Source organism: Triturus cristatus, chromosome 10 (genome assembly GCF_964204655.1).
Source record: "Triturus cristatus chromosome 10, aTriCri1.1, whole genome shotgun sequence".
In the NCBI taxonomy this organism is placed as follows: domain Eukaryota; kingdom Metazoa; phylum Chordata; class Amphibia; order Caudata; family Salamandridae; genus Triturus; species Triturus cristatus.
In genome coordinates, this window is record NC_140593.1 from 913137255 (window position 1) to 913154427 (window position 17173).

The window sequence follows — 17173 nt, forward strand, 5'->3', positions numbered from 1 at the left end:
TCACAATAGCACACCCTATTTGTGTTACTGTTCAAGTGCACTTTGAAGAGCACAAGTGTATGTAAATTCCGAAATGACAAACGCATGAGTATTGCATCTAAATAAAGCTTTGTATGTTTTCTCTCTTGTTTTTATATTTTTGTCATTGTCCACCTTTTATTTTTCAGTGTAAACTCTGTTCCTCTCAACACGAGGACTACTTGATTATCAAGTTTTTACATATTTTATCACATTTATAACCTCTGGTTAGGGTGGGCCTTAGCGCGCCCATACCGCCGAGGTTCATTCTCTTTTTTTCTGGTCCTGAAGAATGCGGGATTAATCATCACCCATAGGCAGAAACATGTTGACCATGTACCATGGGATATAGCTGAACAATGTATTCAGTTTCAGTTTACACATCCCACACTTTGTTTTTATTTATGTCTGATTGGCCAACTAATAAAAATTATTTTTGGATACAATCCAGACATTTTTAACTCACTTCCACTTGTCACAATCAACACAATCCAGCTCCACAGTAATTCTGGCGGTGAAGCACACCAGGGTGGAATTCGGCCTCTCCTGGTGGGGCCCTATGATGAAGCATGTCACCTACTAGGTTGGTGAGTTAGGGCTTTCTAAGGAACCTAGATGGATTCTATGTGCATGCTCTTCCTTTTGGAAAGGCTCACTCTTTCGCTGTTTTGATTAAATAAATAAAATACATTTTTATGAATTTTGATGAGAATGTATTTTTTTCTATGCTTGTTGAATAATGTATTTGATAATGAAGGAATTTCAAAGATAAGTGGCACAGGAGACATTTGATTCTACTGCTTTTTGTTAATTTGTAAATAAATGTTTGCTTTTTTGTCAACTTAATGAATGCTAGTGTTCTCTGTCTAGTAAACAGCAGCCCAGTTGTGCTGCTGACCAGGGGCCAGCATGTCAAGGGTCAGGCCGTCCTAGGAGTATCTCTGCCTTAAAGTGCGATAGAAAAGGACAGTAATGGGAACCATGGTGGAAGAAAAAGGCCGGAGTTTGAATCAAAAGTGGGCAACTGGATATTCTGCAGACCACTCATTCTGTAGTGCTGCCAGTGCACTCCTAATGAAAAGAAGCACTAGCAAAGTGTAAAAAATGGGGGTCTCTAGTTGGCAATGGTTTGCACTTTTGTCCAAATAGGGACCCTTGCTTCTAGTCAGGGTAAGGGAGTTACGCCCTTAGACAATCCCTGCTTACCCCCTTGGTAGCTTGGCACGAGCAGGCAGACTTATCTCAGAGGCAATGTGTAAAGCATGTGTGCATACATACAGTAACACAGTGAAAATACTACAAATAGACACCACACCAGTTTAGAAAAATAGGACATTTTTATCTAAACCAAACAAGATCCAAATGTCAAAAATCCACCATACATATGTTAAGATGCCATCAAAAATAGGTTATTCACAAAAATAAAGCTTGTGGCAACAAATAGCTCTACCTGGGGCTATTACGACGTTGTGACTGAGGAAAATCCTAAAGTACGGTGCCGACCACGCCATGCACAGGCTGGGCACGGAGTCGCATGGACCCCAAGAACAGTATTGTGGCAAACGATGAAAACAAAGACGGTGCATGGCGTTGGGGAGGTTATGCCTCGTTTGCGCTGGGCAGCATTGGTTCCTTACGACCACAGGGGAGGTGAAGCGTTGGTTCCTTACTGCGAGGCAGGGAAGGTGAGGCGTTGGTTCCTTACTGTTGCCGGGGAGGTGAGGCATTGGTTCCTTACTGTGACCGGGGAGGTCACATCGCAATGGCGGCAAGGTGGCAGTTCCTTACGATGGTGAGGGGCTTGATGGATTCGAGAGGTCACCCACGTCAGGTATCAGCTCAGCAATGATGAGGAACTGGCGTTGGTAAGGTCGGGGAGGCGGTGCGAGTCAGGGTGGTGCTTCACGAGCAGTGCCCTCAGCTCCGGTGCAGGCAGCTGCCTTGGTGACGGCATCAAAGGCAATACGTTGCAGCATCGGAAGGCGTTGGGCTGCGGTACAAGTTGGAACGATGTGTAGTGCACTTCATGAGCGGTGCCCACAACTTTGTTGCAGGTCGCGGAATCGCTCACCAGGTTCAGTGTTGCTTTTTCCCACTGTGGCAGCTGAAACAGCAGTTCCAGGTGCAAGAGGACAGAGGAAGTGAAGTCTTTGTGTCCCTGAGACTTTAGAACAGGAGGCAAGCTCTACACCAAGCCCTGGGATATCTTCTTCAAGCAGGATACACAGCACAGTTCAATCTTTGTCCTCACCTTGGCAGAAGCAGCCACTGCAGGCAAACCCATCAAAGCATCCATACAGCTTTTCCAGTTCTTCTCCTTGGCAGAGGTTCCTTTTGGGTCCAGAAGTATTCTAAAGTTCTGGGGTCTGGGCCCCAATATTTATAACACATTTTCCTTTGATCTCTTGTGGCAAAAAGTCTCTCAGCTAAGTCCAAGCCAGCTCTGTCCCCTCCGGTCCAGCTTTTTGGCAGGAGGCGGAGACAGCATTGTGCACAGGAGACAGGGCCTATTCAAGTGCAAGGAGGAAATCTCCTGCCACAACTCTAAATGCAGTCCAGGTCTATTCAGCTCAGTTCCGAGTCCTCCAGGGAAGGCAGGACACACCTCAACCCACCCAGTGGTAGTCTACAGTGAATGCACATCCCCAGCTACTGTCACACCAAAACCAGACAGTCAATACACAACCCAGCAGAGGTACATATGATTGCTAGGCAAGAAAATGCCCACTTTCTAAAGGTGGCATTTCAAACACATAATTCAAAAAACCTCTTTACTAAAAGGTGTTTTAATAAATTCTGAATTTAGAGAGCCTGTTAGAAATGGGAGTATCTAGTTGGCAAGAGTTTGCATCTTTGTTCAAGTAGGGACCCTTCCTTCTAGTCAGGATAAGGGAGTTACACTCCCAAAATAACCCCTGCTCACCCTCTTGGTAGCTTGGCATGAGCAGTCAGGCTTATCTTAAAGGCAGTGTGTAAAGCATTTGCACATAACCAACAGTAATACAATGAAGACACTACAAAAGAACACCACACCAGTTTATAAAAAATCTAATATTTTTATATATCCAAAACAAGAACAAAAACGATAAAATCCCCCATGAGTTCTCAGAAATCTTCAGTAATCAAAATAGACTTGAAATACAGTTCCTTGAAGTCTATAAGAACAAGAAATCCAAACAGTTCTGACTGACCGCAGTGTCGCGAGCCAGCTACGGTGTCGGGAAGACCCGCAAAACAGTACCTTAAGAAATGTATGGCGTAGGCGACCTCTCGATGAGCCCCGAAGGGCTGGCGTCTGCAGCCGTCGGTTCTGGAGGTCGGTACAGGAGTCGTCGGGCCCTTGAAGTCACAGGCGTTGCAGATCGAACTCCTCGCAGTTGAAGTCGGGAGCACCAGCATCAGGGCTGTGGTGCGAAGTGCAGCGGTGCGCTGCCCTCGGGTCACTGTGCAGGCAGCGGCTCGGTGACAGTCGTCCAGCGGCATTGGTGAGACCAGGGCTGCGGTGCAAACTGATGTGGTGCTCGTTGCGGTGCTGGCAGGTCACGGCGCAAGTAGCGGCTTTGTCGTTGCGGAAGCGCTGTCGTCAGCTGACAAACTGGAGTCGATAGCACCGGCATTGGTGGGCCAAGGCTGCAGTGCGGGATGAGGATGATGCGTCGTATAACTTACGAACAGTGCCCTTGAAACACGGTGCAGGCAGCAGCGTCGATGTTGGCATGGAGCAGCTTCATTGGGGATTCCAAGAGGGCGTTGTGAAGCAAGGCGGTGCAAAGTACGGTGCCCACAGGTCGCGTTGCAAGCAGCAGCTCGGTGACGGTGTCGGGTGGTGTCGCCGGTGAGACCAGGGTTGCGGGGCGGCATGCAGCGGTGCCCTCTGCAGTGCCTTCAGGACACGGAGTCGGCAGCGGCATCGTTAACGGCGTCGGGTTGACTTTTCTTCTGCTGCTTTTAGAGACAATGGTCCCTTTCACAAATAAATGTATAAAGAGGTATACCACAGAACTGCACTGCAAACTGTGTAGGTTTTTCCAAATGGACAAATATATTTATGAAACAAAAATTTGGAACAATGAAGGCACAGCCCGGCAACACTGCAGTTTTCTCTCACGGCGTGGAAATAGGCTTTATTGTCCTTTCGAACGACTGAAAGGAGACGGTGACAACTATATCTTCATTCGACTCTTTGATTTCTGAATGCCGCCCTTGGCAAGGGGCCTCTATGCAATTAGTTATTCCGGATGTGTTACAAAAGGATTTATGCCAATCATATTGGATTGCTGCACCTGGCTATAGTCATTGACCCCCTTGCTCCGATTCATGCCAGAGGTAATGTTACTATTTGGGACCATCAATATTGAACTTGGCCCTCCCTCGGACCACCGCTCTTAAAGGCAGCAGCATCAGCCCCACCCCTGTCTGGCCTTATACAGGCCAACTCTCAGGCATATATTTTGCTGTCCTGATGATGATCCTGCTATTCTAGCTGGGATCGAAACGTCGTCCACAACCACATCTTGACTCAAATTTGTTTATAATGATTTGCGTGGAGCATAAGATGTTTCTTACTATTGTGACTGTTGTAAAAATATATATGTGAAGTCACTATGAAAGTAAATGCCTGCGGTCTGAAAACCTGTTGATTTCCAATCCCGTTTTTACCCACTGCACCTTATTTATACTTTGTCTTTTCTTCTGAATTTTTGTTTAGTAAATCTATTTGTCCATTTGGAAAAACCTACACAGTTCGCAGTGTAATTCTGTGGCTTACTACTCTTTATACATTTGTTTGTGAAAGGTACTATTGTCTCTAAAAACAATTTGTAAGCCCTCAGTGTCTCTCGACTTCTAGGGTTCCCTAGTTTCCTTGTAATTTACTTTTCTTCTGTTGCAGCACAGAACACACAGTCCCCAGTGCTGATGGCAGAAGATCTTGAAGTCCTTGCTGTTTCTGAGACTTACTTGAACAGGGGGCAAGCTCTACCTCAAGCCCTTGGAGAAACTCAATAAATAAGTTGCAGAAAGTTCAGTCCAGTCCTTTCACTGACAGAAGCAGCCACTGCAGGCCAACACAGCAAAGTGGTAGTTCCTCCTCACAAGTTCGCCAGCTCTTCTTCTTGGGAGTCTTCTTTGTTCAAAGAGTTCTAATGTTCTAGGGTGTGGGCCCCAATATTTATACTCCAAATTCCTTTGTCCTCTCAGGCAGAGTGTGTTTGTGCTTAGTCCAAACCAGTTTGGTCCTCTCTGGCCCAGCTTCCCAGGCAGAGGAGGAGACAGCATTGTCTACAGCAGACCAGGCCCGTTCAAGTGCAAGGGAAATCTCCCCCCACTACTCTAAATGCAGACTGAGCCTATTCAGGTACTAGTGAAAACTCCTCCCATTACTCTGAATGCAGCCCAGGTCTATTCAGCCCAGCCCTGACTCATCCAGGCGATCTGGAGCCACTGCACATCTCCAGCCTCTATCACTCCAAAGCCAGACAGTCAATACACATTCTAGCAAAAGCCCACAGGATGGCTAAGCAAAACAATACCTACTTTCTAAAAGTGGTATTTTCAAACACAGAATGTAAAAATCACCTTTACTAAACGATGCCTCTTTAGATTCTGAGTTCAGGCATAATAAACTTTATTTTCCTATCTGGTCCCAATGGGAAGTTAGATTTATAAGATGTAATAAATTAACTTCCATGCTTTCCTATGGGCCAGATTGCCTTTCAATAGCGAAAAACGAAATTGGCAGTATTTCACTATCAGGACATGCGCGCATGTACTACCTTTCACATACACTGCACCCTGCCCACAGGGGTACCTTGGGCCTACCTTAGGGGTGACTCACATGTAAGAAAAGGGAAGGTTAGGGACTGGCAAGTTGGTGCACTTACCAGGTAGACATGGCAGTACTAGACTGCACACAGACACTGCAGTGGCAGGTGTGAGTTACTTTTGAAGGGCTGCTTGTGTGGATGGCACAACCAGTGCTGCAAGCTCACTAGCAGCATTTAATTTACAGACCCTGGGCACACACAGTGCACTGTACTAGGGACTGACTAGTAAATCAAATAACCAATCATGGAATCACCAATTCGTAACAACAGTTTACAACAGGAGCACTTGCACTTTAACACTAAACAGCAGTGCGAAGGTACACAGAGACACTAAACCAGCAAAACCGGGAGGTCAGAATGCAAAAAGACAGCTGCGGTCCATGCAGGTAACAGCGGTGGGGCTGTGTAAGGGGGTATTCTGAGGGACAATGCTGAGGGAAAAGTATTTACATATTTAATTTTCGCTCTGCATTGTCCCTCAGAATCCCCCCTTACTCAGACCCACCACTCCACCGCTGTTACCTGCACAGACCGCGGCTGCAAAAAGACAGGGGAAACACGCCAAAAGAACTTCCCCCAAAGAGTATTTCACAAAACGCAAGCATCATTTTGCATATTGTTCCCGACATATGTCATAACCTGGAGGGGTATGGACATGGAATCGGACACTCTTTTTATTCTGCTCTTTTATTTCCTCTAATATTTGTCTCTGTTGACACTCTCCCTTGTCGGGGGCACATGTTTTTTCAGGTATTTCCATATGTGTGACTTTCTCAATTGCAGATCCTAATATGAATGGCAGACCCTGGGCACACACAGTGCACTGTACTAGGGACTGACTAGTAAATCAAATAACCAATCATGGAATCACCAATTCGTAACAACAATTTACAACAGGAGCACTTGCACTGTAACACTGAACAGCAGTGCGAAAGTACACAGAGACACTAAACCAGCAAATCCGGGAGGTCAGAAAGCAAAAAGACAGCCGCGGTCCATGCAGGTAACAGCGGTGGGGCGGTGGGGCTGTGTAAGGGGGTATTCTGAGGGACAATGCTGAGGGAAAATTATTTCCATATTTAATTTTCGCTCTGCATTGTCCCTCAGAATCCCCCCTTACTCAGACCCACCACCCACCGCTGTTACCTGCACGGACCGCGGCTGCAAAAAGACAGGGGAAACACGCCAAAAGAAGTTCCCAAAAGAGTATTTCACAAAACGCAAGCATCATTTTGCATATTGTTCCTGACATATGTCATAACCTGGAGGGGTATGGGCATGGAATCGTACACTCTTTTTAATCTGCTCTTTTATTTCCTCTAATATTTGTCTCTGTTGACACTCTCCCTTGTCGGGGCACATGTTTTTTCAGGTATTTCCATGTGTGTGACTTTCTCAATTGCAGATCCTAATATGAATGGCTTCTCTGGGAGTAGGTAGTGGCCTTTGCTCCGCCACCTGGGATGGTGGCTGGATGCTGCCCTTCAGCGCAGAGCTTAACTAGATGAAAATAAACAAGCATTTGCAATGCAATAGGAATAGCATTTGTGAGAGTTAGATGTATTAGCATTGTAAATGACAATGCCTTTTACCTATGTTTTTTGGTTTTGAGTGTAGTGGGTGTATGAACAGAGACACAGCTGCAGCAGTGCCTAGAGGACTTAAAATGGAGGAGTTGCTGATGGGACATGAGAAGCAGCACTATCTAGAGGACTGAGAATGAGGAATAACCACTGGGAACAGAGAAGCAACTATCAGCACTGCCTGGAGGACTAAGAATGAGGAATTATCACTGGGACCAGTGAAGCAGCTGCAGCACTGTCTCGTGGACTAAGAATGGGAAATTACCACTGGGACCAGAGAAGCAGCTGCCATCACTGTCTAGAGGACTAAAATGAGGAATTACCACTGGAAGCAGAGAAACAGGTGCAGCACTGCCTATAGTACTTAGAATGGAGGAATTACTGACAAGACCAGAGAATAAGCTAGCAGCACTGACTGGAGGACGTAGAAAGAAGGAATTACTGAAGGACTAACAATGGTGAAATTATGGATGAGACCAGAAAAGCAGCTACAGCACTGGAACCGGATTGACTCAATTTAAATGTCTGCACTCTCTGTGTTTTACGTAGAATAGATTTGGAAAATGAACTCGAGCAAGAACGATACATGTTTGAGGAGAAAGACTAATCCATAGCTGTACAACTCTACACTCTCATTGAATACCAGTGCAGGAGCTGTACAACCTTAAACACTCATTGGATACCAGGGAGAAAGAGGAGGGCTGAGAAGGACGGGAGAGAAGAATGGAGTAGGAAGTGGGAAGCTGCTGCTACAGAGAATTCTGCAGGCAGAAGCAGGACTCTGGGTCCTCCCTTCCTGTGTTTACATCTGGAGATGCCAGTGTCTGCACAGCCAGGGCCCGGCTACGACTGCCCCAGGGAATTGCTTTACACGGAGGCCGGTGTGAGTGCTATGGAATATTTTAGCCTTGGCCTTCCCCTTTACATGCCAATGGACAAGCAGCAACCTGGGAGGGTGGTGGAGGCGGTTTGCAGGGACGGGTAAAGGTGCCACGCTGGCAACGGAGTGCGGCTGCAAACACAAAAGAAGCCACAAAAAATAAATAAGAGAAGATAAGCAAAAAGCATGGTGTTATTCAAGCAGCTGGCAAGCCGCAAAAAAAGAAATAGTGCTCAGAATATCATAAAAAACTGTCAAAGGAAGGGGACACGTAATAGGGGCAATTCCTATGGGACAAGACAAATTCCCAAAAGGAGGGACTAGTAAGCAATTTAACCAATCAAAAGCCAGCATTTACCAAGGACAGAAAGGGGAACCAATTGCGGTGCTCCAAGCCCATATTCTAGATACAGCATGCCTCGCAAAGCAGCGCATATGCTGCCTAGGCTCAACCTAAAAAATAATGAAACTTGCTGATCACACAAAGGCTCATGTGACATACATACACAGATTCACAAACTGAGACTGGAAAGAAATTATTTTCAATAATTGGAATTGTCAACAGGATACCATAAATATTTAGGGCTACTTTGTGAAAGTGCTCTTAGTTGCACGTTAACAGACAGGGTGCAACAATAAGACAGCTGCATCACCACACCAAACATATGTGGCCACATTAAAATATCAGGGAGAACACAGTGCTTCAGTAATGTATTGACACTTTCCAACATGCACACACCAGAGAAGGGCACTGCCACATTGTCACACAGGAGACAAACAGTGTTGCCGTAAGACACAAAAGATACACTGTAGTTCACATTAATTGTGCCCACAATCGTGCTTACTGTATCATACACCTGGACACCACCCAGACACACCACTACAGTAACACACAATTTGCTACAATAGTAATACACTTAAAACACATTGCGGCAGTCACAAATGGAAGAGCCAGAGTAAAATACACAGCAGAAACAGTGCCAGAGCAACAGACAAAAACATTGCTACTACAATACACTACAGAGGCCAATTGACGAAGAATCGACATTACACCTTAAGGAACAAAGACCAAAGAGACATTCAGACATGTGCCTGTAAAGAGCCCTACTGTGCCCAAGGTCAGTGGTTCGTATTGGTAAGGAAACGGAGGATGGGAGATCAAACACAAAGGTCCTAGCAGAGAGGTTGCATTTCACATGCTCTGCCTACAGCTTTTGTGTATTTGATTTGCATTTCAGAAGCTCCCTGCATATTGAGTATGCAAGAATAAAGTATGCAAGAACAAGAAAAAGCGAGTAACAGGTCAAAAGAAATATACTTTTATTTCGGTTTACGTCAGATCATTAAACTTGAAAAAATAAAAACAACTGTACAATCAATTAATGTCATATAACACCTAAAAAAAAAATCAGTACACATGAAGTGCAACCATGCATTAATAAACGTAAAATTAATTTACAATTCACTTACAGAATTATGAAGTGGTTATAATCTTGCCTAAAAAGTCCCCCTCGTTCATGTTTTATCGATTCATTTCTTATTTTAATCTCTGCTATCAAAAAGTCTATCGAGTTTCAAAGTAAATCTTGGACAAGAGAATATACAAACAGATTGAGGGCGCAAAACATAACACAACTGATTATTCAAGCAAATAGCGGGTGCAAAACACAACTGATTATTCTGATTATCACAAAACTGAAAAAATATATTTTATCAATAGACAATTTTATTGTTCCTTTTCCCACTGCTCAATGAGCAGTGGGGAGGCGCAACTCCACCTTAGCGGAGGAGCCACCACTGGACACACAGTCAAAACTGAGTTTAGGAAAACCCAAATTCCTGGAAAAGTTAAAATAAAGAATTATATACACAATATGTGTACAATGTAAGTCTAGAGGAGCTATGACGGTAGAACACTTAACCACCAGATTGTGTCCAGGTATGATGTAGGTGTAGTCAATAAAACCAGTAAACATGGGAGTGACCTAAAAAGTGATAATAAAGGCAAAAGTTGAAAGAGCCAGTCATGAGCTATTACTTGTGCACTAAATATGTATCGGCCAAAAATTCAAATGAAAACTACCTGAGCAAGGTAAATAGAGTGTAAAATTGTCAAGTCTCTGCCCACTTAACTGCAGTTCAATGTTGATTGTTCATTTTTAATGAAAATGTTTTTCAAATCATGCAATCCATTGACGGCGATTGGAGTGTCGTAGAGTGGAGTGTCGTAGCAAGGTGTGCTAAAGAGTCGAGTATTGTGTGGTAGAGTGGGGGCGTGTAGAGTGTGGTTGAATTGAGTACAGTGTCATAGAGCAGAGTGGCCTAAAGTGGAGTTGGGTGAAGTGGAGTTGGGTGGAATGGCGTAAAGTGGAATATTGCAAGGTGGAGTGGCATTGAGTGGAGTGGAGTGGCATGTTGTAGACTATTGGAAAGTGCCGTAGAGTGGAGTACAGTGGACTGTAGAATGGAGAGGGGTACAGTGCAGTGTTGTAGAGTGCGGTAGAGTTTAGTGAAATATAGTGTTGTACAGTTGGGTGGCTTAGAGTGGCGTAGAGTGGAGTGGTGTATAGTTGAGTAGTGGATCAGAGAGTGGAGTAAAGTCATTTGCAGTGGCATAGAGTGAGTTGTGTAGTGTGTCACAGAGTGGAGCAGTGTGTCTTAGACTGGTATAGAGTTGAGTGTCATACAGTGGCACAGACTGTAGTGCAGGGGCATATAGTGCAGTTGTGTTGTATAGTGGGATAGAGTGTAGTACAGTGTTGGACAGTGCATTTGTATAGAGTAGATTGTTGTAGAGTGGAGCGTCCTAAAGCGGAGTGTTCTACAAGTTGAGTGGAGTGGCATAGCATAGAGTGGAGTAAAGTATCATACAGTCGAGTGGAGTGTCGTACTGTACAGTGCTGTAGAGTGGAGTAGATTATAGTGGCATAGCATCGACTGAAGTAAAGTGTTATAGAGTCGAGTCTTGTACAGTGAAGTGGTATGCAGTGCCATAGTCAGTTGAAAACTGTTGTTGAGTGGAGCAGAGTGGAGTGGCATACAGTGATATACAGTATTGTAGAGAGGAGTAAGATAAGATAGAGTAGAGTCTGGAAGAGTGTGGTACTGTGGAGTGGCATAGAGTGTTTTAGAGATAAGTGGCATACATTGCAGTTGAGTGGAGTGGCGTACAAGGGAGTAGTGCAGTACAGTGAAATAGTGTGCTATTGATTAGAGTGGAGTACATTTTGGGTGGACTGAATTGAGTGCAATAGAGTGGAGTACAGTTTTGCACAGTGACAGACTGGAGTGCAGTGTTGTACAGTGGTGTAGCATACAGTGAAGTACAGGTTGGTCGTGTGGAGGGGCATATAGTGTTGTAGAGTGGAGTGGAGTAGAGGGTTGTAGAGCAGAGTAGACTTGAGTGGCATAGAGTTCAGTGTCGTACAGTGTCCTGTTTTAAAGTACAGTCATGTGGCGTGTTACAGCATAGAGTGGAGCTGCATAGAGTGGTGAGGCACCCAATTAAATAGCGTAGAGTGGAGTGGTGTTCACTGGTATGGCATAGATTGAAATAGCATACAGTGGAGTAGCAAATAGTGGAATGGTGTAGAGTCGAGTTGTGTAGAGTGGAGAGACATATAGTGGAATATTGCACATTGGCGTGGCGTACAGTGGAACAGGGTAGAGTGGAGTAGCATACAGTGGAGTGGCGTTCATTGGTCTGACCTAGACTGGAGTGGAATACAGTGAAGTGGGTTAGAGTGGAATAGAATACAGTGGAGTGGCGTAGAGTGGAGTGGCATACAGTGGAGTAGCGTGCTGAGGAGTGGCGTGCAGTGGAATCGCTTAGAGTGGACTGACAAAGAGTGGAGTAGTATACAGTGGAATGTCGTACAGTGGAATGGTGTACAGCAGAGTTGCATACTGTGGAATAGTGTAGAGTGGAGTGGTGTATAGTGGAGTGGCATACAGTGGAATAGCATGGAGTTGCGTAGAGTGGAGTGTCATGCAGTAGAATAGTGTAAAGTGGGGTGGCCTACAGTGGAGTGGCGTAGACGAATACTGCAGAGTTGAGTAGCATAGAGTGGAGTGGTGTGCATTTGAATAGCATGGACTAGAGTGTCATACAGTTGAGTGGGGTAGAGTGGAATAGCATAGAGTGGAGTCACGTACAGGGGAGTAGCATACAGTGGAATAGCTTGGAGTGGCATAGAGTGGGGCGACATAAAGTGGAGTAGTACAGACTGCAGTGTTGTACAGTGGATTGGGGTAGCCTGGAATAGCATACAGCTAAGTGGTGTAGACTGGAGTTGCGAACAGTAGAATAGAGTAGATTGGAAAGGCATTTAATGGAATAGAGTGGAGTGGCATACAGTGAAGTGGCGTAGAGTGGAGTAGCATAAAGTGGAATAGCATAGACTGCAGTGTCCTAGAAGTGGGGTAGAGTGGAACAGCATACAGTTGAGTGGCGTAGACTTGTGTTGCATACAGTGGAAAAGCATAGAATGGAGAGGCATATATTGGAATAGCATACAGTGGAGTGCCCTAGACCGGAGTGGCATACAGTGGAGTGACGAACAGTGGAATGGCGTATAGTGGACCTACATGGGAGTGGCATACAGTAGAGTTGGTTAAAGTGGAATAGCATACAGTGGAGTGGCATGGAGTTGAATGGCATACAGTGGAGTGGCGTAAAGTGGAATGGCATACAGTAGAATAGTGTATAGTCTAGTGGCATAGACCGGAGCGCTGTACAGTGGAGTGGGGTAGAGTGGAATAGCATACAAAGGAGTGGGCGTAGAGTGGAATAGCAGTGTGTAGTAGCAAAGAGTGGAGCTATGTACAGTGGGCAGACGTAGAGTGGAATGGCATACAGTGGAGAGGTGTATAGTGGAATGGCATACAGTGGAGTGGTGTAGGGTGGAACAGCATAGAGTTTAGTGGCCTAGACTGAAGGGTCGTACAGTGGAGTGTGGTAGAATGGAGTAGTGTACAGTGAAGTGGTGCACAGTGCAGTGGTTAGAGTGGAGTGGCATACAGTGGAGTGGTGCACAGTGGAGTGGCATAGACTACAGTGTCGATTTGGGAAAAAGGGGGTGGTGATGGACAGAGTTTCTGAATGATGCAGAATACTCTTACCAAGTCAAGAGATCATGGTTTTAATCCATCACCGTTTTTTAGCTCACTGCACCATCCCAGCTCAGAACCAGGCTACATGCAAATTAGTCTGTACCTGTCCCAGTGCATGATGGGAACAGGGCAAACCAAACTACCAAGCCAATTCTTATACTGGGAAGGAAACAAGCTTCCGGGGACCGGTTTCTGGCATCACAGCCTTCGTCGGCCCGGCTTGCCTGAATCCTGATGGTGCAATGAGCAAGGGACTCACGTCTGAGCATACCCTCCCACACTGAGTGTGGATAAAATCGATTTGGGAAAAAGGGGGTGGTGATGGACAGAGTTTCTGAATGATGCAGAATACTCTTACCAAGTCAAGAGATCATGGTTTTAATCCATCACCGTTTTTTAGCTCACTGCACCATCCCAGCTCAGAACCAGGCTACATGCAAATTGGTCTGTACCTGTCCCAGTGCATGATGGGAACAGGGCAAACCAAACTACCAAGCCAATTCTTATACTGGGAAGGAAACAAGCTTCCGGGGACCGGTTTCTGGCATCACAGCCTTCGTCGGCCCGGCTTGCCTGAATCCTGATGGTGCAATGAGCAAGGGACGCACGTCTGAGCAAACCCTCCCACACTGAGTGTGGATAAAATCGATTTGGGAAAAAGGGGGTGGTGATGGACAGAGTTTCTGAATGATGCAGAATACTCTTACCAAGTCAAGAGATCATGGTTTTAATCCATCACCGTTTTTTGGCTCACTGCACCATCCCAGCTCAGAACCAGGCTACATGCAAATTAGTCTGTACCTGTCCCAGTGCATGATGGGAACAGGGCAAACCAAACTACCAAGCCAATTCTTATACTGGGAAGGAAACAAGCTTCCGGGGACCGGTTTCTGGCATCACAGCCTTCGTCGGCCCGGCTTGCCTGAATCCTGATGGTGCAATGAGCAAGGGACTCACGTCTGAGCATACCCTCCCACACTGAGTGTGGATAAAATCGATTTGGGAAAAAGGGGGTGGTGATGGACAGAGTTTCTGAATGATGCAGAATACTCTTACCAAGTCAAGAGATCATGGTTTTAATCCATCACCGTTTACAGTGTCATACAGTTGTGTGGTGCATAGTGGAATTACAGAGTGGAGTGGCGTAGAGTTGAGTATAGTGGAATAGTATACAGTGCCAAGGTGTAGAGTGGAGTGGCGTACAGTGGAATAGCGTAGAGTGGAGTGGCATAGAGTGGAATAGTGTAGAGTGGAGTGGCATACATTGAAGTGGTGAAGAGTGGAGTAGCGTAGAGTGTCGTAGCATATAGTAGACTGCAGCATCATACAGTTAAGTGGGGTGGAGTGGAATAGCATATAGTTGAGTGGCATAGAGTCAACCGTGGAGTGCGTTAGAGTGGAATAACACAAAAGGAAGTGTTGTAGACTGAAGTAGCATACAGTGGAATGGCGTACAGTGAAATAGTGTAGAGTGGAGTGGCGTACAGTGGAGTGACGTAGAGTTGACTAGGGTAGAGTGGAGTGGCATATAGTGGAGTGGTGTAGGTTGGAGCGGCATAGAGTGGAGTGACGTACAGTGGAGTGGTATACAGTGGTAGGGTTAGAGTGGAATGGCACACAGTAGAGTGTCGTAGAGTGGAACAGTGTAGACTGTAGTGATGCACAAAAGAGAAGCGTAGACTGGAGAGTTGTACATTGGAATGACATCCAGTGGAGTGGGGTAGAGTGGAATAGCATACAGTGGAGTGGAGTGGCAGAGTGGAGTGATGTACAGTGAAATAGCATACAGTGGATTGACGTAGAATGGAGTGGTCTACAGTGTTGTGGTGTATAGTGGAGTGATGTACAGTGTAGTGCTGTACAGTGGAGTGGCGTAGAGTGGAGAAGCATACAGTGTAATAGCATGGGGAGGAGAGGCGTAGAGTGAAGTGTCATTACAGTGGAATAGCATAGAGTGGAGTGGCATACATTGGGGTGGCGTAGACAGGAATACCGTAAGGTGGAGTAGCGTAGAGTGGAGTGGTATAAAGTTGAGTGACGTAGGCTAGAGTGTCGTACAGCCGAGGGGGTAGAGTAGAAGAACATACAGTGGAGACGCGTAGAGTGCAGTTGCGTACTGTGGAATGGTGTAGAGCGGAGTGGCCTACAGTGGAGTGGCGTATTGTAGAATGACGTAGAGGGGAGTGGCATAGAGTGGAGTGACATGAGTGGAATAACGTAGAGTTGAGTGGCATATAGTGGAGTGTCATACAGTGGAGTGGCTTAGACTGCAGTGGCGTACAGTGGAGTGGGGTAGAGTGGAACAGGATACAGTTGAGTGGCATAGAGTCAAGTTGCGTACAGTGGAATAGCGTGGAGTGGAGAGGCATATAGTGGAATAACATAGAAACCCCAACTTATGGGCATCAAGAAAGGATATGAATATCCTTTCTTGATTCCCATCAAGCGGGGTTTCGCCCTGCTCATTCTACAGAAAGTTATTCTCTCCATAGTCGACGATATGAAAGAGAGGCAGACAAAGGAGCGGCCAAGGCATTAGACCTATCTGCAGCCTTTGACACCATAAATTACAACATCCTAATTGAATGTGTTGTGGCCGCAGAAGTGCAGGGCTCTGCATTACACTGGATAAAGTCCTTCCTTTATGACCATTCACAATCAGTACATCTCACTCCTTCTTTCTCATGAAAGGTAGAACTTAACTGTGGAATACCACAGGGGTCCTCTTTCTCGCCCCACCTTTTCAACCTTTATATCCACCCACTGGTCCACACCTTACACAGACAGGGGGGAAGATATGTAATTATGCTGATGATATTCAGCTTCTTTTTTACATTGATGATACAACAGAATCTGTAATCTGTAGAATTCTTCCAAAGCACCATATTGTACATCCGCAACTGGATGAACTATCATCAGTTAAAGTTAAATTGAGATAAGACTGACATTGTGACTACTAAGAACAAACTGCATAGCTGTAACCCTTCTATTTGGCTAGTGAAAATGGGTGATCCTCTCTCCCCAAAAAAGAGGAGGCGGGGAGCCGGCGGGGACCGTGGCCCGGGAGGGGGCAAGGCAGCCCCCCTCCAAAAAACAAAAATAAAATAAAAAGGGACATGCCCCGGGGGATGGGGTCCCCGGGGCAAGTTATGGCCTCGGGAGAGGGGCCTCTCGGCCCCCTTCCCGATGTTTGTTTTTTTTTATAAAGAAAAAAATTTGGAGGCAGGCCCTGGGGGATGGGGTCCCCGGGGCCAATAAATTAGAAAAAGAAGGGGGCTACACAGCCCCCCTTCTAAAAAAAGAAAAAGAAAAAAAGAAGGGATAGGGCCGGAGGCTACACCCCCTCCTTGCACCACTCGGCAAACACGCCCCCTGGCGCATTTGCAGAGGAGGATCTAATTCCCCTTGAATACTGGGGGTCCCTGGGGGCCAACTAGCCCACCAGAAACCTCCAGTATGCACCAGGGGGCTGCGTTGCACAGAGGTGTAATGAGGCCACACCCCTTTTTACACCTCTCTGCAACGCAGCTCCCTGGCGCAGACTGGAGGTACCTGGTGGGCTAGTTGGCTGCCAGGGGACCTCAGGATTCAAGGGGACTTAATGCCCCAACTTAAAACACCCCAGGGGCGTGTTTGCACAGTGGTGAAGGTAGGGGGCGGGGCCTGAGGTGATATGTGTGCATACACGCCCTGTGGCGCGTTTTAAGTTGGGGAATTAATTCCTCTTCAATCCAGAGGTCCCCTAGGGGCCAACT

General features: G+C 46.1%; 1 protein-coding gene across 1 annotated transcript in view; it reads right to left on the reverse strand.

The window, feature by feature from the left end:
• Window positions 1-17173, reverse strand: part of LOC146796247 (D-serine dehydratase-like) — a 440976-nt gene that overhangs the window by 384160 nt on the left and 39643 nt on the right. The gene's annotated exons all lie outside the window — the stretch shown is intronic.